Source organism: Euleptes europaea, chromosome 5 (assembly GCF_029931775.1).
Source record: "Euleptes europaea isolate rEulEur1 chromosome 5, rEulEur1.hap1, whole genome shotgun sequence".
NCBI classification, from domain to species: Eukaryota; Metazoa; Chordata; class Lepidosauria; order Squamata; family Sphaerodactylidae; genus Euleptes; species Euleptes europaea.
In genome coordinates this window covers 89,542,545-89,567,587 of record NC_079316.1, presented here as the reverse complement: position 1 = coordinate 89,567,587, position 25,043 = coordinate 89,542,545, and the positions used below count along the sequence as shown (strand labels likewise).

Below are 25,043 nucleotides of genomic sequence, written 5' to 3'. Positions count from 1 at the left end.
TGCCCTCAGAAATAGATGTGATGGACCAAGTTTAGCCTTTAGCGAGTCAGGCCGACATTTTTAGATTTTATTCATGAGGCTCAGTAATTCTATCTTTCTGAAAATTAAACAAACCTCCTACGTTGTGATTTTGCCAACACAGCCCACTCTTTGAGGCACCACATGGGGTTTTCCCACTCCAGCTACGTACTAATAAATCAAAGCTAACTTCTCCAGGAGAAATGCTGGCCTAATTTGACAGGAAAAAGAAGCCATACAAAATGGACAAAAGACATTTCCGTCCTAAAAGGCAGTGTGCAGCTCCAGAGTTACATCTGTTCATGACCTGAAGCTCGCAGAAGAATGGGATTAGCAAGTGGCTGTTAAAAAAAAGGAAATGTTATTGTGGAAGAAAGCCACAATCAGAGATTCAGAGAACAAGGAAGGAAGGAACTTCTCCAAGAAGGCTGTCCTTTGGTATTTCCCAGAGAACATCCGGAACATCCCATATGTTCCTTTTCAGTCCTATGTCAAAAGATAATGGCATCTTTAAAAGAGAGGATTTTTGTGGAACTTTATCGCGGCTCTTGCAGCCACCAGATTGAACTTCTTGTTTTGAAGAACTTTCGAGGACTGACAACATTCTATATAATAAGGCCAAGTGGGCGCAACATAAACAGAAAACAAAGAGAAGGAAGAGAGACAAGAGTTTGGAAAAAGAACTACACTTGCAGCTAGGACAATTCTGGACGAAGATGAAAAATTGGGGGAAACCATCAAAATGGGGAAGAAGGGCAGTGTTTTTCCACTCTTCTTCCAGAACGTAAGGCATGTGGAAGGGGGGGGGGGTGTCAGTGACTACTTTCACATAACAGTTAAAAATTTACTGCTTGATTTCATTATGTATAACTAGGGTTGCCATCTCTGGGTTGGGAAATTCCTGGAGATTTGACAGTGGAGCCTGGGGAGGGTGGGGTAGAACCCTGCAGGGCATAATGGTCACTCTGGTGGATGACTCACGCCGGGAGATGAACAGAAGGAGTATAACTCCTTCTCAGGACCTCTCAGCAGGTTTCGATACCATTGATCATTGTATCCTTCTGGACTGCCTTTACAGGCTGGGATTGGGAGGCACCGTTCTGAGGTGGTGCTGGTCCTACCTGGAGTTTTTAGAAGGTAGTGAGGGGTATTGCTGCTCAGCCTCTTGGCCTTTGGTAGGGTTGCCAGCTCCGGGCTGGGAATACTTGGAGATTTTGAGGGTGGAGCCTGGGGAGGAGAGGGGAGGAACTTCAATGCCATACAGTCCAATTGCTAAAGCAGCTATTTTCTCCAGGGGAACTGATCTGCCACCTGGAGATCAGTTGTACTAGAGGGAGATCTCCAGCCACCACCTGGTGGTTGGCAACCCTAGTGTTTGGCCTGTTAGGTCCCACAAGGTTCCACCTTGTTCCTTAAGCTTTTTAATATCTACACAAAACCACTGGGTGAGGTGAGCTGGAGATTTGGGCTGGGTTGTCACCAATATGAGGATCATGCTCAGCTCTGTTTCGCATTTCTAGCTGATCTTGGGATGGCTGTAGAAGGCCTGAAGGCAGCTTTGGAGTCAACATAAGAAAGGCCACGCTGGATCAGACCAAGGTCCATCGAGTCCAGAAGCTGATCACACAGTGGCCAACCAGGTGCCTCTAGGAAGTCCATGAACAAGACAACTGCAGCAGCATTGCTCTGCCTGTGTTCCAAAGCACCTAACAAGTGGATTCAGACTGATACTGAATCCCAACAAGACAGAAGTGCTACTGGTTAGCGGAAAGTCTGAGGCAGGACTTAAGCTTCCTGGACAGGGTTGCACTCACTTTGAAGGAACAGATTGGGGGTGGTCTTGGGCCCAGGCCTACTGTTGGATAAGCAGGTGGCAGCTGAGGCCAGGAGTGCTATTTTACAACATCAACTGGCTAGCCAGCTGCTGCCCTTCCTGCACAAGAAATATCTGGCCAGTGTGGTACATGCCTTGGTTACATCTAGATTAGATTGCTGCTATGCGCTCTGTGTGGGCCTGCCTTTGAGAAGTTCTCTGAAACTTCCATTGGAGCAGAATGCTACCGCCAGGATGTCAACCAGAGTGGGTTGTAGGAACCTTATCACTCCAGTCTTCACTCATTTACACTGGCTTCCACTTGGTTTCCAGGCACACTTTCAGTACTGGTGCTGAGATTTAAAGCCCTATGTGGTTTGAGACCAACATTCCTGAAGGACTGCCTACTCCCTTACAAACCTGCCTGACCACAGAGGTCATCTTCACAGGGCCTGCTTTAAGTATCCCTGCCTTCTAAGATTAGGTGGGTGACAACCCAGGAGAGGGCCTTCTTAGTGGTGGCACCCAAACTCTGGAACTCTTTTCCCAGGGAGATTCACCTGTCTCCTTATGTTGCCATCTACCGCCAGTGGGTAAAGCCATTTATATTTTGCTTGGCATTCACTTAGTCATCCCTCCTTCCTCCCCAATGTTTTAACTGTTGTTTTTAACTTTTTATACTTATTTTAAGCTCTTTGAACTTGTTTTAATGGTGTATTTATGTGTTGTTTTAATGGCTTTTAAGATGAGATTTTTATTTGTATGTTTAATTTGTTAGCCACCTTGGTGGTCCTATGAGGGCAGAAAATTGGGTAAAAACCTTGTTAATTAATAATAAACAAGTAGAAACCCACAAAGACGTGTGGGAGGCATGGCCCCAAGATGCCCTCCCTCAAAAGGCAAAACAGGCCTGGAAAGGGTTCTGCTCCCTCCCTCTTCCTTTTACTGACACAACCAAGCCTTGGAACACTGTAGTTGCCTAGCATCAGCCACTAAAGGAATCCATTGCTTAAAGCTACAGGCTCCCCTTGTTGTCATTTTTTGGTTTTTCAAACCCCCCCAATATATATTAGAATATAAGACCAGTGGGAGTCAGTGAAACTCATGGGGGGGGGGAAATCCCATCCTCCCCCAACCACTTACCCTTGAGCCCAGAACTGTCCCAGATGTCCACCACCATCCCCGAAGCGGCCCCAGGCGACCATCACCACAGCAGCAGCACAGCCACTCCTAGGGTCTGTCGCTGCATCCGGGGTCTCCCTCGCACCCTCAGAGTGGCTATGGCCAAGCTGGCAAGAGCTGGAGGGAAGGCTTCCATCTCTCACTTGCCCGGAGCAACTTTGGGCAAGAAAGGAAGAGTGGGGCTGTGTGCATGTGAGGGGGAGGCCTCACCCACCCAAAGCCACTCCAGGTGAGTGGCCAAGTAGGTAAGCAAGGGAGGCCTCCCCCTCCCCCCCAGCTCGTTCGAAGCAGCATGGGCCCACTGTGGATCCTTGCAGTGGCTGCCGCCACTTCAACAAGTAGGGTTTTTTTTAAATCAGGGGGGATTTAAACACTCAATTGTTTTTTAGTTTTCAGATTTCTCTGCAAACTTGGAGAGGACTCCAAGTTTGAAGAAACATCTTTTTGTTGTGAGTGTGCCCCCTATCTGCAGATTTAAGTATCCACAGGCAAGGGCACATGTGAGAATTAGATGTATAGATGATAATAATAATAATGACATTGAGTCCACCCTCCAAAGCAACCGATTTCCCAGGGGGAATTGATCTCTCTAATCTGGGGATTAACTGTAATTCCTGGAGGTCTCCAGTTCCCCACCTGGAGGTTGGGCAATCCTAAATATAACTGAATTGCCACATAACATACTATTGGGCATATCTGTGACATGTTTTAATAAAATAACCAATCTACATTTTACAAGAGTTACAAATATACTCAGTGTAGAGACGGAGCTGTAAGAAGCTGCCGGTTGGAATATACAGCAATTTGCAAACAGAAACCATCCACATTGTAATTGTCAAAAGGAAGGTTGTAAGAGCTGGGCTTCAACACAGTATGCACATTTCATCCCTATCGTACAGAAACAAAAGATTGTGTTTTTAGAGTATATGGCTGCATTCCTATCAACAGTCTCCAGGGCTCCGCTGAATAAAGCAGGGCTTAGTTCTCAATAGGACTGCTTTGAATAGCTCCCCAAGGCTCAGAAAACAAAACCATCCTAAGACAAACCAGTTATTATCCTAGCACAAGCTATTTCATTTCCACTAATTCTCATCAGAGCAAGTCACTCAGAAAAGGTTTTTGTTTTTTTTTACTTCTTATTCTATGTAAGGGGGGAGGGAGGAAGGTAACCTAAATTGTAGAAAAAAGAAGACTGGATTGTCCTACTTGTATACATTTCAATAAAGCCACTGCTTACAGTTTGTTCCACTTTTGCTAGTTATGAGAAATGGCAAATTACCTGATTTTTACCCTACCTTTCACCCAAGGAACTCAGTCTGTGCAGATTCCCCCTTTATCCTCGCAACCGCACTGGTGCAGGTTATGACCTCAGCCCAAGGGCAATGCCATCCTCAACAGAGTTAGATATTTGTGGCAGAGAATGGGGATTTAAACTTGGGTTAATTTATTCCTGTTCCATCACTTTAACCACCACACAAACTCCAGATATACCAAGCCTTGGAAATCTTACTCAAGCCTACCCAGCTTAATTTTTGGAACTTCAGCAGATCATTAAATTCTATACTTTTTCAAGCTTATTTTTCTCAGTTATAAAACACAATATTTTTAAACAAAGAATTTCAGTGCAATCCTAAACAAAGTTACACCCTTCTTAGGATTGACTTCCCCGGGCTTAGAACAGTAACTCTGCTTAGGGTGGCATTGTATTTTATTCATTTATTTCATTTTCTTGCTTCATTTACACTGTGCCTTTCGCCCCAAATCAGCTGACATTGTTCCCCACTCCTTCATTTTATCCTCACAGCAACCCTGTGAGGTAGGTTGGGCTGAGAGTGGTTGACTGGCCCAGGGGCACCCGGGGAGCATCCACGGCAGAATGGGGATTCATACCTGGGTCTCCCAGATCCTAGTCTGACAACCTGATCACCACACCGCACTGCCTCTCACTAGAAGGAGAGATCTGTTTACAAAACACAAGGAACTGTGATAAAATCTCCAGGAAAATTAAGAGTGGGAGTGGAAGCAAACAGCCTACCTCTTAAGCATGCAGGAAAGGAACAAGAGATATGCAATTCTTGTGGGGGAGGAGAAGAGTTCCCTTCCACCTTCCTGTTTTTCCCCTCAAGTCAGGGCAGCAGCTTTTGCTGGCTGTTTAGTTAAACCAGATCCGAGCCAAGAGACACATCCTGTGCAGCAGGAGAGCATTTGTAATCTGCAACACCTCCCTGTCAGATCTCGTCATGATCCCAGAATGTTGGTTACCATATCACTTTACAGCATGTTAATCAATCCTGCAAAGAGGTTCCGGCAAAGAAGATTTTGATGCATCGTCCGTTTCAGGATCATGACCTTAGACGCTTCAAGCCCCTGACAAGCCATGCAGTGCCGGGACAAGCCTGAAGCAGCTGTGCAGAAGGTTACAGCCACAATGACATGCTGAAGAAAGACAAAGTCTGCTTCACATGTGAAGGTATACCATCCAGTAACTCACTGGTGAATATGTAAAAGGTAAAGGTCCCCTGTGCAAGCACCGGGTCATTCCTGACCCATGGGGTGATGTCACATCCCGACGTTTCCTAGGCAGACTTTGTTTACGGGGTGGTTTGCCAGTGCCTTCCCCAGTCACCTTCCCTTTACCCCCAGCAAGCTGGGTACTAATTTCACCGACCTCAGAAGGATAGAAGGCTGAGTCAACCTTGAGCCAGCTACCTGAAACTAACTTTGAACTCAGGTTGTGAGCAGAGCTTGGACTGCAGTACTGCAGCTTACCACTCTGCCCCACGGGGCTCCTATGTAATCCATGGTAAAACAACAAGAAGAAGAGTTTGAGGGGATACAAGGCAACCTGAATGTTATACCTGCAATAGCTTGCCGAGAGAGGGAGAGGGAGAGGAGGGAGAGGGAGAGGGAGAAACAAAGCTGCTAACCAATGGTCCTAAACTATTAATATACTGATCAGTAAGTTCTACTTGCTATAATCCTATTATGTCAAGGAGCAGGACATAAAATATAACCTTTCTCCCTGACACTTAAAATGCCATGTGCGCACAAACCTTTCAGTTTGGTGGTGGTGGTGGGAGTTCAGTCATACAACCTCCCAACTGTGATCGGAGCCATAGTGTTAGGACAAGCAAATAAACAACACTACTGTGCCCTTTGCAGGCCAAGCCTCACAGATGTCCAGGAGGGCACCATAAACGACAGGCGACCAGAGCAGCAAAATTGGCAAATGGGTTCATACAAGGAGGCAATGGTCACAAGGCCTTTCATGAACTTTCAAGTGGATCAAAAATCCCCACATCTAAAACTCTATCCCAGGGGTGGGGAACCTTTTTCCTGCCAAGGGCCATTCACACATTTATAACATCTTTCGGGGGCCATACCAGGTGTAGATCTCCTGGTGGGGGGGGGAGAGGCTAGGGTTGCCAGGTCTCCAGCCTGGGGTTGGCAACCCCAGGAGAGGCCACACAGAGAAGGCCTGCAGGTCGCCCCCGCTCCCCCTCCCAGGTGGGAGGGCAGCCAGCGGTGAGCCCCAGAAAACGAGGCACCAGGGGGGCGCAGCCCACAGTCGACTGGGAAGGGAGGAAGGGAGGAAGGAAAAAGAGAAAGAGGAAAAGGGAGGGAGAAAGGGAGAAAGAAATGGAGAGAGGGGGAGAAAGAAAGAAAAGAATGGAGGGGAAAAAAAGGATGTAGGGAGACAAAGAAAGAGACAGAAAAAGAGGAAGAAAAGAGAGAAAAGCCTCCTCCCCCACACACACACACCCGCGCACGCCGGCCTGCGCGACCGGTCCCCAGCCTCCCCACCTCCCCCGCCCACACACACACACCCGGCGGCGCACGGAGCCCCAAGCAACCGGGCCCCAGTCTCCATGCCCTCCCCCCCAGAGTCCATAAAAAAAAAAACCAAGCCCAATTGGCTACCGCATGCATGCCTGCCACCGGGAGCCACCGGCCTCTTCCCCCCGCCCGGCTGCTCAACAGTCGACAGGCAGCGAGAGGGGCTTACAATGTGCCGCAGCATTCCTGCACGCCGCAGCTGTAGGGGGCAACCTTGGGGGAAGCGTCCCTCCCCCTCCCCTCTCGCCAACCAACAACCGACAGTCGGTGAGAGGAGGTCCAAAGGGCGCTACAAAGGCGCTGTAAGCCGTGGCCACAGGAACACCTTCGGGGAGGGCCGCCCTGCGCCCCGCCTCCGCGGCAGTGTTCCCGGAGCTCCCGAGGGCCACAAAAAATGTCCTCGGGGGCCGCATACGGCCCCCAAGCCTGAGGTTCCCCACCCCTGCTCTATCCGCTATACCACATTTAGCTAAGTCATGAAGATCTCACATGTCACTAAAACCCTTCCCTGCTATTTTGGTGGTATAAACTATATGGGGAAGGAGCCCCGCGGCGCAGAGTGGTCAGCTGCAGTACTGTAGTCCAAGCTCTGCTCATGACCTGAGTTCGATCCCGACGGAAGTCGGTTTCAGGTAGCCGGCTCAAGGTTGACTCAGCCTTCCATCCTTCCGAGGCCGGTCAAATGAGTACCCAGCTTGCTGGGGGTAAAGGGAAGATGACTGGGGAAGGCCCTGGCAAACCACCCCACAAACAAAGTCTCCCTAGTAAACGTCGGGATATGACGTCACCCCATGGGTCAGGAATGACCTGGTGCTTGCACAGGGGACCTTTACCTTGACTTAAACTATATGGGGGGCTAGAATAAGTGGCATATAAACTACTAAGTGGCAACTGAGCTCTCTAAGGTGAGTGCCAGGGAATTGGTTCAAAATCATTTATATCATTTTGACACCCTGAACACAATGGCACAGAGGCAGCAGTTATATGAATCGGATTCGTAGATTAAGAAACCATCGTACTACCAAGGGTGAGGTTTTTACACTGTAGAAAGACAAAAGTAGAGCCTGCCTGCCTGGCAGCTTGTATCTTTGACAGCAGCAACACAGTTAGTAGTGAAACTGACCTGCCTTGCCAAATCCATGTTCTCTGGCGAAGCGAGGACCCCGGAAGCATCTTCTCTGAACATGGGCCCACAGCCCAGTAGGACACAACTTTAAGAAGTCCACACTCAAACCAAAGAAAATTCCTTTCATTGAGGGGCACGTTGGCTCAGCTTTTCCCCCAATGCGTGGCAAAGGAGATTTTGCACAGCTGCTAAACTGAAAGGGCTTTTTCAAACAGAGCTTAACAGGTTGAGATTTCTTCCCGTTAAACCTTTCCAGCCTATGTCACTAACTCACTAGTATGCAGCTTAACCACAACAGTCTACTGTTTAAAGAGAAGGGGGAAAAATCCCATAATGACTTCTGTAACAATAATTTGATTCCTAGTACTACAGGAACAAGGCGTAACTTAACAGAGGCATTCAGCAACTGAGGAATCAGTTTAAAACAACATCTGTTTTCAGTGTAAGGAGAAGTGGTAGAAAACTAGACATAACAGATATAATTTTTGTCAATTATATGCAAAGAGCTACTTGCCAAAAGCTAAAAGAAATCTACACACTGTATTAGAACTACAGCCTGTTTACACGAAGCAGGGCGGATTACATTTCTTTTCCTCAAATTTATTAAATTGTTATGAACAGCGAAACAAACACTTAGCCAAATGGATTTTTAAAGCCACAATTTCCAGTAGCTTCTCCAAGCACTCGTTAAAATATTGTTGTAAAGAAACTTATCGCTCCACATTTTAAAAGTGACTTAAATGGCTGGGGGAAGGGAGGGGTTTTTAACAGTTGAGAGAAGTAGTTCTGAAAGCTGAACACACACCCTTGATTTGAATAGGGACCTTTAAATCAAGCTACTTTAAATCAGTACTCTGGTTTCTCTTCAGATCGTATAAATCTTTCGCCTTTTACTAAGGATTCGGCTACTTTTAGGGGAAATATAACTCTATTTGAAAGGTAATTCACAGTGGGTAGCAGTGTCAGTCTGTCTGCAGTAGTAGAAAAGGGCAAGAGTCCAGGAGCACCTTAAAGACTCACAAAAATATTTTCTGGTAGGGTGTGAGCTTTCATGAGCCGCAGCTCACTCCTTCAGATCTGATTCTTCAGAAAAGGGCAAGAGTCCAGTAGCACCTTAAAGACTAACAAGAATATTTTCTGGCAGGGTGTGAGCTTTCGTGAGCCACAACTCACTTCTTCAGATACAGCTAGAATGTGAATCCATCTGTCTTTAAGTAGAGGAGAGTGAATTGAGACAAGCATTAGTATGTAAATTACATACATTAACAGTATGTAAATGTGAATAGCAGGTGTGATGGGATGAGGTGTGGTATGCAGAAGAGTCTGTGATGCCCAGGGGAGAGATGAGTGTGGAGAAATCAGCATTGGTCATGAGACATGAATGCAAGGTCTTTATTCAGCCCAGGTAAATGCATTGACTTTAGTTTGAATATCAATTTGAAAGGGTAAGAGATCAGTGAAGAGGGACTGTTTGGATTTTCTGCTGTTTGGCTAGGGGTGGGGTGTTGCGAAAAAAAAGAGAATGCAGCTTTTTTTTTCCAATGGGAGAGTTACACTATCATAAATCTAGAAAAGGCCACACCTCACTTCTTCAGAAAGCTCATACCCTACCAGAAAATATTTTTGTTAATCTTTAAGGTGCTACTGGACTCTTGCCCTTTTCTACTACTGCAGACAGACTAACACGGCTACCGACTGTGAATTATCATAAATCTGTTATTAAAGGATACCTGGGTTCAAAATCAACTGTATCATGCTTTCATAACATTACAGCAAGATGTGGTCACCTAAATCTCCCCCCCACACACACACCCCGTTCTTCCAGTCAGCTCAGAACAGGATAGATAGGGTTATCCTATTTCCCCTCCTGACAATTTAGGAGGTAGTTCAGGCTGAGAGAAAAAGACTACCATGGTGAGGACTTGCCTTCTCCCCACCCCCCGTTATCCTGTAATGCACCATGTATAACAATAATGCTCCATAAAAATAATAAAACTGCCATCTATAGCCAAGCCAGTGCTGCAAAGGACGGCGGTCTACTGAGACTAAAAATCTCTCAGTATAAATGCCAAAAAAAAAGGCTAGGCCAAAAATAAGAAAGAACACAAGAAACAATGTGAGGTTTTTGACCCAGAGTAAGTGGAAACACCCATGCAAACCTCAAATGCTACATACCACTTAAGATAACATGAGCCATTGGCATGCGCAAGGTCTGGGCCTGGAGACAGGACTCAGCATACAAAAGGACGTATATTTGGAAACCCAACACTATGATTTTAGTTCTATTCATAGCAAAACCACCACTCTTCCTGCCAATTAGAGAATCCCAAAAGCAACAGAGATCAAATGTATAAAGCCTTCGTAATCTTTCCATATTGTTGCAATTAAGAGGGACAGCAGTTTATAAGAGGGAGGGGTTCTACAAATCATATTCCTGAAGAGCAAGATGTTTTTTGGGGGAGGATGGTTGCTTTCTACCTAATTATCTCCTCTAAGTGCACAGAAGTCCCCCCCCCCATTAAAGCTGATACCACCCTATGCATTGTTATGCAGTAAGTATGACTAGTAGCCCTGGATATGGCTACACATCCCCCATTAGGAGCCTCCATTGACTTCAGTACAGTCTACATCGCTGGTCTTCAAACCATAAGCCAAGAGCCTCAGGTAGGTCACAAAAGTCACCCACCTGCTGGGTCATGAGCCCCTAGAAAGCCACCATATTTCTTGCTACATTTTTTGAAGGACTTGCTGCCAACATGCATGTGCAGACAGCAAGGGTGCCCCCTCTTTGTTTGCATGCTCAGAGGAGCCGCAAGACAGCGAGGGGAGGTTCCACAACACTGCAGAGGATTCCTTCATGGCTCTGACCACTGACTTGTTTCTCACTTCATGCCCTGGTACTCAGCTTTTGTTTCCTGTCCCTACCTCTCTTGGTCTGCTGCCCATAATCTTGGCCTTGACACCACATGACTGTGATGTCAAGCAACTTCCTATTATATGCTTGCAGCTCAGTGGGTGGATCCTGGGTCCTGAAAATATGAACACCACTGGTCTAGATGAGCTTCACAAAACACATGAAGGTGTCCTTTCTTAAGGCTGTCTATTTTGTTTCGTACAATCACTGTAATAGATACCCATCTTGCAAGATGCTACTACAGATGCTAATTTTCTGCCCCCAAGCATTTCCGTTCTGCTCTAACCAAGCTGATTACAATATACGGTACATTGGACCTCTGCATCCTTTATAAGCATCCTTTTCAACACCCCTCCCACCTTCTGACTGGGATAAGAAGACTCAGGTCTCCATTCCTACTCATGTCCGATGAAGGGAGCTCTGACTCGCAACAGCTCATACCCCCAAATCTTGTTGCCTCTAAGATGCTACTGGACTCGGATCTAACTTATTCTACTGTAGGCCAACACAGCTACCCTCTGAAATTATCATCTTGCAAAAGAAGCTCTACAACTACACCCAAACTCAAAATGATTCCCTGGGACCCGCTCTACTAATTTCTAGCAATGAGCGGGGACCAACTAATGACCCAGTTGAAATATACTCAAGTAATTAAAAAGAACTAATTGAAAATCCTAAAAATCATGCAGTTGGTATAAAGAGTGGACACGTGAATGGAAGGAATTGGGGGGGGAGTAACTAAACCCACCTACAGCCACCCAACACTGGCTGGATGTTGACTCAAGGGGAGGGAAGGGAGCCTTCCCCTTCAGCCCGATCTCAGAAGCTAAGCAGGGTCAGTACTTGTAAGGGAGCCTTCAAGAAAGACTCTGTAGTAAGGCAATGGCAAACCACCTCTGCTTCTTAATTGTCTTGAAAGCCCCTTGCAGGGTCACCATAAATCATCTGTGACTTGATGGCACTTTGCACACACATTAAGAACATAAGAAACACCATGCTGGATCAGACCAAGGCCTATCAAGTCCAGCAGTCTGTTCACACAGTGGCCAACCAGGTGCCGCTAGGAAGCCACAAACAAGACGACTGCAGCAGCACCATCCTGCCTGTGTTCCACAGTGCCTAATATAATAGGTATGCATCATGACTACTATCCATTTTTAATAGTAGCCATGGATAGCCCTCATGGGAGGGGGGCAGTTGTTTCAGTTTTTGCCTTTCCCTCACATTTGCAAGTTAGTTCTACATACTGCAAATAAGCCATTTGCTCCACAGGCACCAGTACACAGTGAATGCTCATCTCAGCAGTGGCGCACACCAAAGGGCTGGTTTCGTTGATGGCTTCACTTGCAGCAGGGGAACCAGGCGAACCGTCCTCAGGGGTCTCTCCCTGCTCTTATTCCAACTTTGGAGTTGTTTTTGTAATCTCACGAAACAGCCTTTACAGTGCAGTTATTTATATACAGATTTCAGGAGCAGCAAGCTTAAGGCAGGGAAGTAGACCAAGGTTTGCAGCAACTTGGCAGCAAAACGGACTAGAGACAGGGAGCCCCAAGAGCTCCATTTGCCCCTCAGGCCCCACAAATCCTCCTCTTCCCTATGAGAGAATGGCTGTGGAATATATGAACCTGGACTCCCCCCCCCAGTGAGCTGAATGGCTCCCTATATGTGCCAAAAGGAATCCTCCAAAGTACACAGCCAGGCTTTACCGAATTCTCCCTTCACACAGCTCAGCCTCTCATTCCAATGCCTCCATCTTGGCTCACATAGGGAAAACAAGTTACTAAAAGTGTACAGTGTGGGGGGACTTAGTGAAAGACTCTTTTGCTGATCTCAAAAGTGATTAAAAAACTTATTTGCCTGCGCCTCTTCTTGAAAAAGTTTGCAGGTTCCCCCTCTCTCCAAGTTTGTTTATTCATATTTCAGTCTGCCACTGAAATATGAATAGGACTGATAGGAAATCAGTGTCAGAAAAGCAGAACAAACTTTTTTCAAAGGCTGTTGAACTAAGAAGAGCAGCAGTCAGATACAGAGAGAAACGATGGGGTGGCAAAATGGAATTCTTTTTCACTTCTCTTTCAAGCTTTCTGCAGAAAGATTTGATAGATGCTTCTCCTGGGAGGAATTCTAAGGGGGCTGCTTGAATGTAGTCTGTGTTTTTACTGTTCTTATAATTGCTGTTTTACTGTTGTTCATCACTTTGGAAAGAATGGTATTTACCAACACGCAGACGTGTCTATCCATCGGTCACTACTCAACAGTCCCCCATCAGTAACTAATGAGCAGCAAATTTACATCCCAAGATCTTCAAGACAGAGCTCTTCTCTGTTGTTTACCTCCTTGCACTCCACAATAGGTATTCAGAGGGTATACTACCCCTGAATATGGAGGCTTTATTTATCTTATTATGGCTAACAGAAGTTGACAGGTCTAATCAACATGGCTTTTAAAGCCATAGCCAAAACCATGTCTTGCAGCCAATAAATTCCATAAATTATGCATCTGAATTTATCCATAAGAACATAAGAAAAGCCATGCTGGATTAGACCAAGGCCCAACAATTCCAGCAGTCTGTTCACACAGTGGCCAACCAGGTGCCTCTAGGAAGCCCAAACAAGATGACTGCAGCAGCATCCTGCCTGTGTTTCACAGCACCTAATATAATAGGCGTGCTCCTCTGATCCTGGAGAATAGGTATGAATCATGACTAGTATTCATTTTGACTAGTAGCCATGGATAGCCCTCTCCTCCATGAACATGTCCATTCCCCTCTTAAAGCCTTCCAAGGTGGCAGCCATCACCACATCCTGGGGCAGGGAGTTCCACAATTTAACTATGCGTTGTGTGAAGAAATACTTCCTTTTATCTGTTTTGAATCTCTCACCCCTCCAGCTTCAGCAGATGACTCCGCATTCTTGTATTATGAGAGAGGGAGAAAAGCTTATCCCTGTCCACTCTCTTCATACCACATATAATTGCATAGACCTCTATCATGTCTCCCCTTAACTGCCTTCTTTCTAAGCTGAACAGCCCTAATTGTTTTAACCGTTCCTCATAGGGCAGTTGCTCTAGCCCCCTGATCATTTTGCTTGCTTTTTTCTGCACCTTCTCAAGCTCTGCAATATGCTTTTTTACGTGTGGTGACCAAAACTGCACACAGTATTCCAAGTGTGGTCTCACCACAGATTTGTACAAGGGCAGTGTGATTGCAGCAGTTTTATTCTCTATTCCTTGCCTAAGTATGGCCAGCATGGAATTTGCCTTTTTCACAGCAGCCACACACTGGGTCGACATCTTCATTGAGCTATCCACTACCACCCCAAGATCCCTTTCTTGGTCTGTCGCTGCCAGCACAGATCCCATCAGTGTATATGTGAAGTTGGGAATTTTTGCCCCAATATGCATCATCCAGGAAAAGTGCTGCATATTACACACATACACACCAATTAGCCGGTCAGATTTTTAAATTTAAAAAATGTAACCTTTACCATGATCCTCCGTTTGGATACTCCCATGCAAGAGATTTCAACAGATGGATTTTCGAGTCTCTCTCAGATGTACGGTGTATGACATTTTGAAGCATGCTACACAAGAGCATTTTCAGGGGCAAAGCTTCTAAGGGAGGCCAAATGCCCACTCCTGAAACGAGGAAGCAAACCTTGTCCTGACTTATTCATGCCTCCATAGCCAATTTCCCTTCTTTGCTGCCACATCATTTTTGAAAGTCTTTTTTATATTTGCCTGTTGACATGACCCAGTCAATCAGGAGGGAGCGTGACGTCACAGATTTGGCTACGTGGTAACAACATTACTGAGAACAAGGCTAGGATTGTATGGCTAAAGAGCCCCAGACACTCGCTGCTACTTTAAAACACAGTCCAAACAATTAGTTCTCTGAACTCATAAGGGTTTTACCCAAGGCAGAAAGTGAGTGATTGGCTAGCCCACCCCGACAGGTTGCAGCATACAGTCACAGTCCTTAATAGAGACACCTGAACAAGGGGCCGAGTCACATGCCACGGTCTACACAGGTTGCATCTGGGGTCCCCACTCTCTTTCAGTCAGATGTCTGCTGCGAGTTACCCTCAATTCCACAGTGTCTGGCTAGATGATCCTGGAGGTACCTTCCAACTCTATGATTCTATGAGTCCAAGTGCTTCCAGGAATTTAGAGATGGCTCCCTGCCACCCTCTCAAATGCAGAGCAGAAAGGTCACTACAGGAGCCTGCCAGAGAAGGAGTTGAGCCTTGCACTTTCAGCCTATCATGGTGAAGAACTCGGATGGGGCCCACGTGTTGCCAGTTGGCCACCCCTGAAGAGACGATACACACAAAAGGATGGTAGGCTGTTGGACAGCACTTGTGGCTTTCAAGACAACAACACAGTTCAGCTCCAGGTTTCCAGACCCAATAAGTATGTTAATAGATGGGCATGGCTGCTCTTCTCAGAAGTTCTGGGGAAGCTATTAAGATGCTTGCTTCAGCCTTCCTAAAAATACACAGACTATTAAAGTATCCAACTGTTGGATTCTTTCCTCTACCCTTTTTCAGAGTTAAGATTCAGACCCAGGGTCTGTTCAAAGGATTTTGCTACATTAAGCAAGATAACTCACCATCCCACGGGCCAATGCTGACATGGGCCGAGGAGGTTACGCCAATCACATCCTGTACCACTCATGGCAGGGAGCCAGCCAAGCTCCTGGGGTGCATTAGCACCTTTGTCAGTGCGCTGCCCCAAAAAGGTCACTTGGTGGCTCAGGTGGAGAACCCTCCTTGCATGTACCAATCTTACCCAAGTAAGGAGACCTATGATTCTCCCGTGCAATATAATATATAGTTGCTACTCAATTGTCACAGATTTCCCAGAGACCTGTCCTTGGGGCGAATCTCTCTGCTATCAAAACAAGCCCCTTTACAATACAGCTACCACCCATCGATTACACGGGAATGGGAAATTGTGTTTATGGCAGCTGGGTTATAAGTACTGCTAGGTTCATGCTGAGGACCAATTCCATTCCAGCATTGTACTTGTTTGCACTGTTGACTTTTGCACACAAACGAATTCCTGTATTTCTCACACAATGCATGCTTTTCCTGCTATCTTTTCTATGCCAAATTAGCACTTTTAACAAAAATAACAGTTTTCTTGTTGGATAAGCTTTTTGTGGGCTAGAGCCTTCTTTTGTCAGATATACAATTCATAGTCCAATCCCAGGCGGAGTTACACCAGCCCAAGTACACTGAACTCAGTGGAGGAACTCAGTATAGCACTGCATTGAGAGTCACTTCAAGTAGGGAAGGCAAATTCAGAAAGAAGATATAAACAGGGTGGGAACAAAATGTGGCCAAAAGGTCCAACAATACAAGTGGGAGGCGTGCAACTTTCTCTTTCTCCTTTCTATCTCAAGATGGCAAACTGAACAATAAAAACAGCAAATCCCTACTCTATACATAGGGTCGCCAGTCGGGGTAGGGAAATACCTGGAGATATGGGGGGTGGAACCTGAGGAAGGTGGGGTTTAGGGAGGGGAGGAGCTTCAATGGGATGCAATCCCATTGAGTCCACCTTCCAAAGTGAGCCCTTTCTCTGTTACCTGGGGATCAATCCTGCAATCCCTGGAGATCTCCAGTCACCATGTATATAGAGCACATACAACTTAAGCCTAAGCAGCAAAAGGAGCAGAAGAACTGCAAACTGTGATCAAGTAGGTACCAGAAATCTCATTCTCCAAATCAGTAAATACCTTCCTCAACAAAATGGCTTCCCTGTGTACACTTCCCAGAGTGACAGAGACATATAGGTCTTGTTCTGGAAGAGGCGATTCCTGAGCCTGGGGGCAATGTTTGGAAACCTTTCCCCACCTGCCACGTAGGCATCAGCCTTACTTCAGAAAGCACTCTTTCAAGGTATGGTTGTAGTTTTAATAACAAGAGTTTTATAAAAAGGCAACTCCACTCATCTGACCAAAGCCTTCTGAAGGTGCCCCATTCGTGACCACAGCAGTGGGTTGCAGGTCCACAAATGCTTGTGCCATCAGTCTTTAAGGTGCCACAGGACTCTCTTTTTTTTTTTTTGCTGCAACAAACTAACAAGACTATTCCAAATCTGAAAACCTTTTCCCAACCCACCCACCCTCCTGTTCTCAAGGTCCCAGAACATAAACACTTTCTATAGCCAAGCAGAACAAAGGCTCTGGTCCCTTTTGAATCCACCAAGGCCCCTTCTGAAAACATTTTGCAAAGATCGCATAGATCTCACTGCAAACTGCAAACATTTCACCTTCGTGGTAAACATTGTTCCCCGCTCCTACCTGCAGTACCATGTTGTAAGCCAAACGGCCCTCAGAATAAGCCTGCACAGGCAGGCGCAAAGGCTTGGGACGGGGGCCAAGAGGAACTGGCTACAAGGGGTTTTTCCTAATCTGGCCACAGAAGAAATGCAACTAAGGCATCAGTTCTAAAACACACTTGGAAGCACATTCCATTGGCATCAGCATTTCCTTCCAAACTGACAGCCTTAAAATCATAATGCATATCTATTCTAGAAACCACAGAGGTGCAGTGGCAGACCTATAGTTTTGGGACCCTAAAGCGTAAACAGTTATGGGGGCCCCTTTGCAACCAGCAACGAGGTCTGGGTAACCGCTGTATCTTCTTCAATGCGGTTGTTCTATGGCAGATGTATTGGTTCATTCTTTAATAGAGAGGTTGAAGGTCATCAGAGGGGGCTCGTTAGGATAAAGAGGTGAAAATCTTATTTTTGGTGTACGAGTGCAGCCTGCATTGAGAATTCAGATGTCTTTTTATGGTGCTGATTGGCTATAGCCTAAGGACTGAGCTACAGAACTATTAAGCAGTGCACCAGTGAAGGGGCCCTGATGCTTAAGCTTCTTGAGTTTCATAGTAGATCCGCCACTGCAGAGGTGGTGTGGACAATGTACAGGCTAACTGATGTGCCACCGGTGTCTGCCCATTCCAGGGTACAATACTCAACATCCCAGATTTTGGCACTCTTAATAAAGAAGCTGGCCCTCACAACTGCAGACTGGATGTTTTCCTTTCCATTTAAAACAAGGGGGGAAACCAACCAGCTTGTTTAACGTGCTACATAAGTGCTTAAGTACTGTTATTTTCTTTTTTTAAAGAGCCAACACCAACTTTTCTCCTTTTAAGCGTATCAGTTTCACCACCAGAACACTGGTAGACAAGCTGCTTCCCCTCTGTAGAGCAAAATCTAGATTATTTTTAAAAATTATGTTGATTTCACGCATCTAAAGTGTGAGAAACTGCAACTCTACAGCGCCAACCTTTCCAACACAATGCACAGTACTCAACAAATAATATACACAAGCACCGGAGTAAAAGGCAAGAGTGTGAGACAGGGAAAACATCCACAATCCTAAGCAGGAAAATCAAGTACTTGCTACACACAAAGCACGGAAGAATGTTTTCCTGAAAAGATCAGAGAAAAGAATAAAGCCATCCAGGCTGCAGCAAAGATGGTAACAACCAACTTAACAAGGAAGGTGGCTAGAAAAACAGATGCTAAAGGTGGATCTTTTCCTCCCCTTTACATTTGCCCAAGCCTGCCCCCTTTCCCATTCCAGAACGAGGGAGAACCAAAGAGCGCAGCAGAAGTCAGCAGATCCATTACTATACCTGATTTTGAGCAGCAGCGGAGGGCATCCAGTTTCCTCTCCAGTGTACGGAAGGAAAAAAGTTCAAACTTTCAGAGCTTCAACAAAAACACACATGCATGCGGTTTTCAGCAGTGATTTTAAAGCAGGGTGTTTTCCCATCCTCTTGCAAATTCTTAGGACAATCCATCAAGAGCCAGCAGCTGCTGCTGCTTCAGTGGCTCAGAGCAGTTAAACCCATGGAGGGAGGGGGCAGGACGGCAGGCAATCGGTGGAGGAGCCGGCACCAGAAGCTGAGACTGTCGCACTTTGTCTGCAGAGATCGAGTTCGAGCGATGGCCAGTAAAAAAACAGGCAAGTGCAGCGACAGCAGCTCACACCCTCCGAGAGGAGCAGCCTCCGCAGTCTGTGATCCCGAGGATGTGGGGGTGGACTTTAAAGAGGATCAGCTCTGGGGGGCTTCTCTGCCAATGAAAAGCTTGGGATTCCTGGCAGCTGAAGCCACGCGCTCTAGGAAACCACAGGGCACACAAAAAGCCCCAGAAGGACAAGGTTTCTGTAGCTGATTAGGAAGAGGGGAGAGAAGAACCTTCTTCCTCAAGAATCCAATCGCCGGCGAGCTTCCACAGCACCTCTGAGAAATTTTTACCGACTCAGCAAGAGTGACGGGAGATCCTCGGATTTTCACATTTATTCCTTCTTCAGGAGGTGCCCCGGCATCCACCAAACTGGAAGGGAAGAGGAAGGGGAGGGGGGGAAGAGAGGCCGTAAGGCAAGCCAGCTGTTCCCAGTTCTCATCTTCCAACAGTTCCAGCACTCTCGAAGTCATTTTAATCCCCCCTCCCCGAATCAGTAAAGGGCATTATTAGACAAGCACTGGCATACATTTGTATGTCAGCAGCATCGTTAAGTGACAGGAGGTAGTACGCTGGTTAATGTTGGACTAAGGTTTGAGAGGTAAAGGTAGTCCCCTGTGCAAGCACCAGGTCATTACTGACCCATGGGGTGACGTCACATCCTGACGTTTACTAGGCAGACTTTGTTTACGGGGTGGTTTGCCAGTGCCTTCCCCAGTCATCTTCCCTTTACCCCCAGCAAGCTGGGTACTCATTTTACCGACCTCGGAAGGATGGCTGGCTGAATCAACCTTGAGCCGGCTACCTGAAACCAACTTCCATTGGGATCAAACTTAGGCCGTGAGCAGAGCTTTTGACTGCAGTACTACAGCTTACCACTCTGCACCACAGGGCTTCTTAAGATTTGAGAGACCTGGGTTCAAATACCCACATAGGTATGAAGATCACTAGATGACATTGGGTCAATTAGTGGAGTAGATCCAGCGGAAAATTTCCACTAGCAGACAGGGGAGAGGTTTTCACAAATTTCACCCACTCCCCTTCTACTGCAGATCTCCAGCTACCCCCTCATGCTGTCCCTGATGGTCCTGTCCCCCAATAACATCATTTCAAGGATCATCTGGGGCTGCAGCGGGGTGGTAGGCAAAGAAGTCCTTTCCCCCTAATGAAATTCGGTCCAACAGCAGAGATCAACTAACTGCTGGATCAAAGCCACAGTTTTTCAGCCTAATCTCCCTCACAGGACTGTTGCATGCTAAAATGGGGAAAGGGAGAACCACACGTCTCACTCTGAACTCCTTCGAGTGATAAAAAATGTTGTAGATCCTCAGCATCATTCTCTACTTCAGCAGTGTCCTGCGACCCCCGGAGCCCCGGGAGTCGTCGGACTTGGCGGGGCCCCTCCTCCGTCCCCAGGGGGGGACAGGCCAGGGGAGGAGGCGTCGGAACCGCCGCCGCTTGCGGCGGCGGGGTTCGGGACGACGGGGAAACAGGCAGGCAGCGCGGGAGGACACAGGGAGACAGGGAAGAGACCCAGCTTCCCCGAGAACTCACCGGGCCCCCCCGTCTCCTCCACAGGGGGCCGTGGAACTCGCCGGCGGAGGGATGGGCCGGAGGGCGACAGCGGCGGCGGAGGGGGAGAGGGGCGGCGGCCAGGCGGCAGCCCCGAAGAGGAGCGGAGCGGCCAGAGGCCCGCGGGCCAGCTGACGGGCGGCCGCGCCCGGAGCGGTCGGGGGCGGGGAAGCCCAGCCCCGTGTCGAGAGGCAGGGAGGGGGGAAGGGTTGAGAAACCTGAGGGACGGCAGCTGGGGGGAGGCGGGGAAAGTCACGGGGACGGGTGGAGGGCGGCACCGGGAGGGAGGAGGATAAAAGGGTGGAGGACGCTGAGGCCGAGGAGGAGCAAGAGAGGAGGGGTCTTTTGGACGAGCGGCTGGGCAGGCGGCACAGCGATCCTGGCTTCCTCTGCGGGGGAATTGAAGCCAGACCCGCTCCTGGAAAGGTCTGAGGCCAAGGAAGCTCCTCCACCTCGAACTCCTCCCGCCCCGGCGGGAAGCGGACCGAGCGCAGGGGGGACTGGGCGCCCCACAGTGGTGGAGAATGCGGGCAGTGGGGGCCTGGTGAAGCGACCCCCCCCACATATCCCGGCCCAACCAGGTTGGCGGCCCTCACGACCCTTGTTACGCCCTCCGGTCTTCGCCGTCCCCAGGCCTACTACCGGAGCCGTGATGGAACCCACAGAGCCGCCCGGAGCGGCTGGCACGGACTTCTCCCAGTTCGGAAAGTGGATGGCGGACCACCAAGGTCGCCTCATGCAAGAACTGTGGCAACAGCAGCAGGAAGCCCAGCAACGGATGATGATGGACATGGCCCGCCAGACCCAGGAGGCCCAGGCCGTTCTGATGCGGGATGTCTGTAAGTCTTTGGAGCTGGCCAGAGGGAGCGGGGGAGATGGAACAGGGGGCAACCCGCCAGGATCTACACCAAGAATGCCCCCCATCCCTTTGGCCCGGCTGGGACCGGAAGACGACATCGACGGATATTTAGATGCCTTTGAACGGACGGCCGAAGCGTCGGGGTGGCCCAAAGAAAGGTGGTCTTTCATAATTGGCCCCCACCTGACCGGCCCCGCCCAGGCTGCCTTGAAAGCATTACCCAAGGCCGAAAGTGCTAATTACGACCAATTAAAGAAAGCACTTCTGGCTCGCTATGCTATCTCGGAAGAAACCTACCGACAGAAGTTCCGCCAGCTAACTTGGAAGAAGGGGGAACCAGCCAGAGCTTTTGTCACTGCCCTTAAAGATGCGGCTGAACGTTGGCTCCAACCGGCAGTCACCCCCAGCCAAACCATAGTGGAAAGAGTGGTAATGGAACAGTTGGTGCAGGTTGTGCCCCCACGAGCCAAGGACTGGCTGGTGTGTAACCGACCCAAAACCCTGGAAGATGCTACAACCTTATTGGAAAATGTGTCCGCTCTAGAGACCCGGGAGCCGATACGGGACGTCCCTCGAGGAGGCAGTCGTCCGGTGGGAGCCCCCAGTCTGGCCCGGGATGGACGGGCCCGTATCCTACCCCGCTTAATGCCGGGGGGGAACCCCCGTGGCCCGCCAGGGATCATGGGGAGACCCGGGAGCGGACCCGGAGGAGGCTTGGGCGGGCCAACCCGTCCCCCAGTCCGAACCGAAGGAGTAAGTGGGGAGACGACAGGGAAAGGCCCCTGCTTCACTTGTGGACAGTGGGGACACTTCAAGCGGGAGTGCCCCCTCATGGAGTGCGACTTCGGGGGCGAATATGCTTTACAGGCCGGGGTACCCGGGGCGAAGCCCAAGCCCCTCTTGGTGGACCTTCAGTTGAGAGGATGCCCAATCCAGGCCTTGCTGGACACCGGATCATCTATCTCAATGGTCCTCGACTCCTTCTTGCCCCAGAATCTACCTGTGCAGAGGATTGCAGCAATTGCGTGTTTCCACAGGCATGTGGAAGAGTACCCGGTGGTCCAAGTGGGGGTCGAGTGGAACGCCCGTTGGTGGCGGATGGAGGTGGCGAGAGTCCGAACGCTCCCCTACCCCATGTTGATTGGACGAGACGCACCCTGTTTCGGAGAAATGATGGCAAGCATCGGGTCCCCGACCCCGGAGGCAAAGGAGGATCACGTCAGGGTGACAGAAGTCGAAGACGAGGAACAGCCAGGGCCTTCCAGCGCCAGCGGGGAGCAAACACCGACGTCCAGAGATCCCCTGACGCGCAAATGGGAAGGGGATGGCCAGTTCGTACACGCCCAGAACCAGGACCCCACCCTGGCAGCCCTGAGACGGTTGGTGGCGGTGAGTGAAGGGCAGGTTCGGGATACCCGAAGGGCGGGACGTTGGCCCCGAATAATTGAGAAACGAGGGCGGTGGTATAGGGTGGTCCTAGATAAAGGGGCGGAGGTAGAACAGCTGTTGGTCCCCTCCGAATACCGGGCCCAACTGCTACGGTTAAGCCACGATCACTCCTGGGCAGGCCATCAGGGGGTGAAGAACACCTTACACCGCCTCCTAGGGCGGTTCTTCTGGCCAGCCATTTCCAAAGAAGTGAAAGCTTTCTGTCGATCTTGTCCCCATTGTCAGCGCTGGACACCTCGCCCACCGCCTCGAGCCCCGTTACAGCCCCTTCCCGTGATCAGAACCCCGTTTGACCGCATCGCCATGGACTTCATAGGGCCACTGCCACGGACCCCCCGGGGAAACCGGTTCATACTCGTGATTGTAGATTATGCTACAAGGTTCCCCGAAGCCATCCCGTTGCGGTCCATGCAGGCGATGGGGGTCTGCCGGGCTCTGATCAGGTTCTTTGCTCAGGTGGGGTTACCAAGCGAAGTATTAACCGATAGGGGCTCCTCCTTTACGGGGGGCATCACCCGGCAGTTGTGTAAAACACTCGGAGTCCAGCAAATCTTCACTTCCGTGGCCCATCCCCAGACGGACGGGCTAGTAGAGCGGTTCAACCAGACGCTGAAAAACATGCTGAGGAAACTGGCAGGAGACCACCCACACCAGTGGGACCTCTACGTAGACCCCGTACTGTTCGCAGTCAGGGAGACCCCGCAAGCATCAACCGGGTATGCCCCCTTTGAATTGCTGTACGGACGGAGACCCCGAGGCATCTTAGAATTGGTTGGGCAGCCGTGGAGGGGGCGGGAAGAAGGAACAGAAGGTCGAGAGGTACCGGAATACATGCAGGACCTACGGGAGAGGTTAGCCGTGGCTCGAGACGTGGCCGCCCAAAACCTGCAGAAAGCCCAACAAGAACAAAAGGCAGCCTACGACCGGGGCACCCAGGAACGAGAATTCCAGGTAGGAGAGCAAGTCCTGGTGAAGGGAAGGATTTTCGGGGTCGGCGAAACCGATCCCTGGAAAGGCCCCTTTGAGGTGACCAAAGTAATAGGTCCCTGCACGTATGAGGTGAAGTGCGGACAGCGGGGACACCAGCGAAAACAAATACACATAAATGACCTAAAGGCATGGGTAGACAGATCAGGAACAATAGGGATGTGCCAGTTGGGAGAGGAACCCCTAGAACTCCCCGATGGACAAGTTCCTTGGGACGAACCGGGGGTGAGGATGGAACGCCCTCACATAGACCAGGGACTAACCCCAGAGCAGCGAAAGCAAGTGATCCAACTACTCACCGACTTACCTGTGATCTTCGCCTCCGACCCCGGACGCACGACGATGGTCTCCCACGAAGTACGCACACCGGACGGGAAGGTGGCCCGATCACCTTGGCGCCCCATCCCCCGACAGCGGTGGGAAGCAGTAGAACGTGAAGTAGCCAAGATGTTAGCCTTGGGAGTAGTGGAACCTTCGCGAAGTGCCTGGCGAAGTCCAATAGTGCTGGTGCCGAAACCCGACGGGACTGTGCGGTTCTGCGTGGATTACCGGAAGGTCAACGACCTAGCACAGTTCGACGCTTACCCTATGCCACGTTCGGATATTCTCATCGACCAATTGGGGGCTGCCCGTTATATCTCGGCCATAGACCTGACGAAAGGGTACTGGCAGATCCCCATGAAACCAGAAGACAAGGAGAAAACAGCTTTCGCCACCCCGTCAGGCCTCTACCAGTTCACGGTAATGCCATTCGGCCTTCACGGCGCGGCCGCCACCTTCCAACGGTTAGTCGACTGCGTACTATCCCAATGCCAAGGATTTTCTATGGCTTATATTGATGATATTATCGTGTTCAGTTCAGATTGGGACACCCATCTACTCCATCTGCAAACAGTGTTGCAGTCTTTACACGACGCGGGCCTTAAAGCCAACCCGGCCAAAAGCCACATAGGCTTCCGAGAATTACGGTACCTGGGGTATATCGTGGGGAACGGACAACTCCGACCGTTGCCTGAGAAAGTGACGACATTAGCAGAATCCCCACTCCCACGTACAAAACGGCAGGTGCGCCGGTTTCTGGGAATCGTCGGGTATTATGGTAAATTTATACCCCACTTTGCCTCGCGGGCTGCTCCACTGACGGATTGCCTGCGAAACTCGGAGCCTAACCACGTCCGATGGACGGCAGAACGTCAAGAAGCCTTTCAAGATCTGCGGGGAGCTTTGTCTTGTGACCCGGTTTTGAAGAACCCCGACTTCTCCAGGCCATTCCACGTCCACACCGACGCCTCCGACG

The 25,043-nt window shown here is 49.2% G+C and overlaps 1 protein-coding gene across 1 annotated transcript in view; it reads right to left on the bottom strand.

Annotated features, from left to right (window-relative positions):
- The window catches only part of PALD1 (phosphatase domain containing paladin 1), a 138,856-nt gene extending 120,213 nt beyond the window's left edge, over positions 1–18,643 (bottom strand). Inside the window, exon 1 of the mRNA XM_056850237.1 lies at positions 18,546–18,643. The gene's annotated coding sequence lies outside the window, so the exon portion shown is untranslated. The remainder of the gene's footprint in view (positions 1–18,545) is intronic.
- Between the last annotated feature and the right edge of the window lie 6,400 nt (positions 18,644–25,043).